This window comes from Mustela putorius, unplaced genomic scaffold (assembly GCF_011764305.1).
Source record: "Mustela putorius furo isolate JIRA1106 unplaced genomic scaffold, ASM1176430v1.1 tig00003863_pilon_pilon_pilon, whole genome shotgun sequence".
Taxonomy (NCBI): Eukaryota; Metazoa; Chordata; class Mammalia; order Carnivora; family Mustelidae; genus Mustela; species Mustela putorius.
The window spans coordinates 31,086,236-31,092,562 of record NW_025422015.1 but is presented as its reverse complement, the minus strand read 5'-3'; the positions used below and the strand labels follow the sequence as shown (position 1 = coordinate 31,092,562).

The window sequence follows — 6,327 nt, the reverse complement described above, 5'->3', positions numbered from 1 at the left end:
TCCACGGGTGCCTGAGAATGGATTTACTCTACAGGAAATTAAATCAGAGCTATTGAGGGCTTGAGTTCATCCTCATTTTTTAAAAATCCAGTTTCTTAAAACATGACTCAAGGTCCATTTTCATTGTATTACCCACATCATTTGTGCTTATAGAACACTGATTTTCTTAAGCCATTGAAACATTAAGTTAAAAAAAAAAATGGATGAGTATCAGGAACCTACAAAGTTCTGTATTTTTCTTTGACATAGACTTGTTTTGAAAAACAAAACAAAACACCAAACAACAGCAAAAATAAACTCGAGACTGAGACAGAGAAGAGCTAAAACATAAAAGCACATTTCAAGCTACTATATATAACATATGGTAGAAAAATCTCCCTTGGATTATTGTGCGGTTTAATACTTTGTTATATGGACATGAATGCAGCACATTTGTGTTACAAAAATAAGAAGCTGTCCAGCTTGTACTTTTTACCTCAGAATTGGAAAGGCAGAACCAGTAAAGGCGATAGAGCATAAAACTGTGCTGGACAGATTTTACATCTAATTTACACGTTGGCTTAGAAGCATTAACTCTTGGTAGAGGAGATACCTGACTGTAATTTCCTAACTCTACTGGGCAAGCTCTGTTAAAAACAATGAGGAAGAAAGGGAAGAGGAGAGGAATTATGAAAATGTTTTCCTGTATTAATATACTTAAGCAGAACTTTAATTATTTTTATAGAAGTAAAAGGCAAATAAACAATATGGAGTTCAGTTATGCCTTAATAAAAAATGATAGCTTTTCCTTGATTTTCAATGAGACATGTCCTTAAAACATTATTTCTCACTGTTGAAAATCTTCCTTGATTTCCATTTCATTACCCAGTCCTCTTTTTGTTTCCACTTGCTCTAACCCTTCCTTCCATAACTTTTCCCCTCATCTTCTCTTCCTCCTACCCCAGTTTTCTCCCAAAGGCATTTGATGCCAGGCCTTGCCTCTAACATCCTCCATGAGCTCTTTATTATTTTTTCTAAGGATTTATTTATTTATTTGACAAAGAGAGAGAAATCACAAGTAGGCAGAGAGGCAGGCAGAGAGAAAGGGGGAAGCAGGCTCCCTGCTGAGCAGAAAGTCTGATGTGGGGGCTCAATCTCAGGTCATGAAATCATGACCTGAGTGAAAGGCAGACCCTTAACCGACTGAGCCACCCAACCACCCCCCACCATGAGCACTTTAAATGGAAGACCCTGAAAGTCAAGTGTAGGGGCAGTGTGTGAGGGGAACTGAGAAAGCAGCCAGACCGCACACCAAGGGGAAGATGAACTAGACTCAGATAGTTGGGCAGATATGAAGAGAGAGAAGAGTTAGTGATGGGTTGCCCTGTTCCAAGGCAGCTGGTCTGTTCCCATTCCAGTCCCTTTCAAGGTAGCCTGTACTTCCTTTCTGTTCTAAAAAGATCCCTTAAGTCTCTCTAATACCACTTTTCTTCCTCTTCCTCCTCCTCCTCCTTTTTTAGTTTTAGTTTTTGGAAACTTCATTTCAACCAAACTGCTGTAGACTGAATGTTTATGTTTCCCCAAATTCATATGTTGAAACCTAATCCCCCAATTGAGGGTTTTTTGTAGATGCAGCTTCAGGAGACAATTGGGTCATGAATGGGATTAGTGTCTGTATAAGAGACCCAAGAGAGCCCGTTGCCCCTTGTACTATGTGATGTTGCAGCAAAAAGACAGCCATCTGTGAACCAGAAAGTGGGGCTCTCACCAGATACCACATCTGCTGGTGCCTTGATCTTAGATTTATAGTACTCTCAGCCCTGTATGATTTTTTCTGTGAGGGAAACTCAATGCTCCCCAAAATAGCTTAGTCCATTTTCACTTTTAGTTTTAAGAGAGTTTAATTTAATTTTAAAGAGCTTCCTGATCCTGAGCTAAACTCTGTTTTCCTGTTATTTCCAAAGTGGAGACAAAGTGGTGAAAGGGCTTTGGGTTCCTATAGATCAAGCACTGTTAGCAGCTTTGCTGCCATCTTGAGCCCAAGTTTCCTCTCTGTAAAAGTGGTGTAATAATAGTACCTATCTCATAACTTGTGATAAATCCCTAATAATCTTTAAATAGATAGCTCTTTATTAGTGGAGGATTGTATTATCATTATTACATCCATTGGTCTATTATATTTTTTAGAGACACCAAATAAACCAAATACTTGTTTGTTTTTTTTTTAAAGATTTTTTATTTATTTATTTTGACGGAGAGAGATCACAAGTAGGCAGAGAGGCAGGCAGAGAGAAAGAGGAGGAAGCAGGCTCCCCGCTGAGCAGAGAGCCCGATGCGGGACTCGAGCCCAGGACCCTGAGATCATGACCCGAGCAGAAGGCAGCGGCTTAACCCACTGAGCCACCCAGGCGCCCCTTTTTTTTTTTTTAAAGACTTTTTTATTTTATTTGAGAGAGAGAGAGAGAGCATGTAGGGGATGGGGAAGGGCAGAGGGAGAAGGAGAGAGAATCTCATGCAGACTCGGAGCTGAGCATGGAGCCTGATGCAGGGCTCACTCTCATCATCCTGAGATCATGACCTAAACTGAAATCATGAGGTAGATGCTGAACCAACTGAGCCACCCGGGCACCCCCTCAAATATTTGTTTTATAAAATAGCTCTATGTTCTTTATATTAAAAAAAAAAAATCTCTTGCCCCAAATAAAAGTTCTCTCTTCCAGCTATCATTCAGAAATACATAATAAGTGCTATAAATTTCAAACCTATCCTTTATTTCAAAGGAGAAAACAAGGTCATTTAAGATACAAATCTTGCATCATAAACCACTACCCTCTGGATCACCAAGAATAGCAGTTAACAAAATTTATCTCCACTGATCTCCACCTTTTAACAACCTCACAACTGACCTGTTTTCAGGTAGGAACATTGACAGAAATGTTACAATAGTTAAATGTTATCTAACTCAAAAACTCTCACACCAGGAAAGTTCAAAACCTAGGTTTCAATTTATCTCTCCTGCTATGATTTGGGACTCACTTTGGCTTCACTTAGGTCTCAACCTGTTGTCTTATTTTCAGGTTTTCTCAAGGATTTTAAGAAAGTCATTTTAAGGAGTTTTAGAGATTTGGAGATTAATGCAAAAAAATTATTATAAATATGCCATCAGAATTTTTTAACCTTAACTGACATGGTTATTTGGAATGAATTATGTATGGTAAGGCATACTTTGTACTTCCAGTTCCCATGAGTCCAGAAAGACACACATAAGTTTTTTGTTTCTCCTTGCTGCCAATGCATGAATTCTCTGTAGCCTCTTTTTCACTGAGTTTGTTTCAGTTTTATGAATAAGGTGTGTTTCCTTACTAACTTCTCCTGCCTCTATGTGAATGCTAGCCATGTCTCCTGTCTTCATGTGGATTTTTAATTCAAACTCTTCAGTTACAATGATTGACACTATTCCTGCTTTCATTCTATCCTTGAAAATGCTATTAACATAAATTCATCAATTTACTTTTCTGTCCTTTAGTTAATTAAAAAAAAAATTTAGGGATGCTTGGGTTGCTCACTCAGTTATGCACCTGACTTTTGATTTCAGCCTAGGTCATGATTTCAGGACCAGGAACTTTAGCCCCATGTCAGTCTCCATGTTCAGCACAGAGTCTGCTTGAGATTCTCTCCCTCTGTCCTTCCCCCAACTGGAGTATTCTCTCTCTTTCTCAAATAAATAAATAAAATATTTTTAAAAAGTAAAACAAAAAAGATAAAATAAAAATCTTTGTTTAGCATATTTGAATTTCCCTCAACCTACTAAGAACTTGCCTATTATATCTTTAAATATTTCTGGTAGTTTCAACCATCCTGTTGTGTTTTCATGCATAGCATTTCTCTAAATATTTTATCATTATTATTTTTCCAGCACGGGTACCATATTTTCTGTAATTTCTTCATTTTTGCTTTCTGTACAGTTTTCTCAAGCCCATCTTTGGATTATTGCTTTTGTTTTCAGTAATGTCTATTTAGATTAGTTTCTAATTAGATTTTAAAAGTCTAATTAGATGTCATTGCCACTGAGTCTTTTCTCACATCCTCCATTTCTTACTTAATTATTTCATTTTATAAAGTCCATTGTTTGGTAAGTTTCCATTTTTGGGGTAAATTTTTTTGAAAATATGAAGATGTTATACACTGTAGTTTTCTTCTGATTTCTGGAATATATCTCCTAAAATATCTATATTTTCTAATCCATATTCATTTTCTTCTCAGTTTTATCCTTTTGGATGATCATAATTTACCTGGGTCTGTTAGTTATCTAAAACTGAATGAATGAAATCTCCTTGACAGTCTTTTTTTTTTCTTTTCCTGACATCTATTTTTATTGAAGATATATGTCTTCTATATTTAATTATCTTGTGGCATGAGAGTGATAGGAAGCCAAAACCATGGTTAGTATGAGATTTGTGCCATTTTTCCTCAGAAAATTTTTTTTTTTTTTTTTTTTGAGAGAGAGAATGTGGATGTGACAGAGAGAGCAGTTTGGGTGGGTGGAGGGCGGTTAGAATGGAGAGGGAGAAAGAGAATCTTCAACAGGCTCCACACCCAACATGGAGCCTATGGCAGGGCTTGATCTCAAGACTCTGAGATCTTGACCTGAGCAGAAACCAAGAGTCCATCGCTTAACCAACTGAAATACCAGGAACCCCCTGCCTCAAAATTTTTTGCAGCTGAATCCATGGGATTGGGAATTTTCCTGTCTCTAAGAGAGGTATCCTTTTAAGTGAACCTTTAGAGTGAACTAGCAATTTTCCTAATATTTGAATTAATAGTTTTTCCTTTCATGTGCATTATTAATCCACATGTATTTTTCCCCTTGTGTTTAATTATCATCTGCTGTTATGAGGTTATCATGCTCTATGTCCTATTCTTTCTAATCAGAAACAAAGTAGAGAGAAGTTTACATCTTTATTGAACATATTCTCCAGCCTCCTTTCCCTTTCTAGTTTGTGAAGGCAAATGGCCCTCATGTCTGTTCTTTCTTGTCCTTCTTGCAATTTAACCACACTTCTAAGCTGAACCTTTCCTGGTATGAACCACTGGGCATTTCTTCCATTCACTCTCTGCATCATTATCCTGTTTTTACAAGCTAAGGAATGATGAATTGGCTCTCAATTCAATTTGGACTAAATTATATTACATGTGACATATTTATACATCACTATTTAATATTATATTGGGACCTATCTTACTTGTATCAGAGATGACACTTTTTTCCAGTTTCCCTTTTGCTTATTTTGGTATACATTTTTAACGTGTACACTCTTTTTTTTTTTTTTTTTTTAATGTCTGATCTTATTTATTTGTCACTCTTAGAAAATCTCATTTTTGACTGGACTCAGACTTAGAGGTAGAAGCTCTCAGCGAGGACAGCCTCCGTCTCTTGGCAATCTGTTCCTGGCGTTTTTCTTTGGCCTCCTTCATTCTCTTGGCCAAAAGTTTAGCATATCCTGCAGCCTCTTCCTTGTTTTTCTTAGTGCGCTGTTTCTTCAGAGCAATACGCCGACGTTTGTGTTGGAGGACACGTGGAGTAACAAGACGCTGTATCTTGGGCGCTTTGGTTCTAGGTTTCTTACCTTCTTTGTTTAAGGGCTTTCTCACAACATACTGGTGGACATCATCTTCTTTAGAGAGATTGAAGAGTTTGCGGATTCTGCTGGCTCTTTTGGGCCCCAGGCGTCGAGGCACAGTAGTATCAGTGAGTCCAGGAATATCCTTCTCTCCTTTCTTTACAATGACCAAGTTGAGAACACTGAGATTGGCATCCACGATGCAACCCCGAACAGATTTGCTCTCTCTCTCTCCCGTCCTCCTTGGTCTGTAGCAGGAATGCCCCTTAGCAGCAGGCGGACACGGCCATGGGTCAAGACACCCTGCTTCATGGGGAAGCCTTGTTTGTCATTGCCACCACTGATTCGGACCACATAACCCTTCCATTCTTCACCGAGGGCGTCCGCAGCAACTTCTGTGGCCATACGCTTCTCATAAAAGGTTCGAAGTTTGCGTTCATTGTCCACTTCAATGAGTTTCTGGCAGCCAGTAGCTGGGAAAGAGATGTTCAGCTTCATCCTGAAGCAGCCTAACACCTCCAACGTGTACACTCTTTTAAGATGCACTTCTGACTCACTGAGCTAGAACAGTAGTTTATTTATACAAGAGGAAACTGAGATTTAAGGGAATCCTCTGTTAATTATATGGGACCATACATTCTTGTCACTTATATAAGTGACAAGGTCTAAGATCTAAGCGTTAAGGTCCTGAGTTGTAAAATGGGTACAATTATACATGCTTCCTTGT

General features: G+C 38.2%; 1 pseudogene; it reads right to left on the bottom strand.

The window, feature by feature from the left end:
* Positions 1-5,295: 5,295 nt before the first annotated feature.
* On the bottom strand, positions 5,296-6,115 carry LOC101687842 (annotated as a pseudogene).
* Positions 6,116-6,327: the final 212 nt, after the last annotated feature.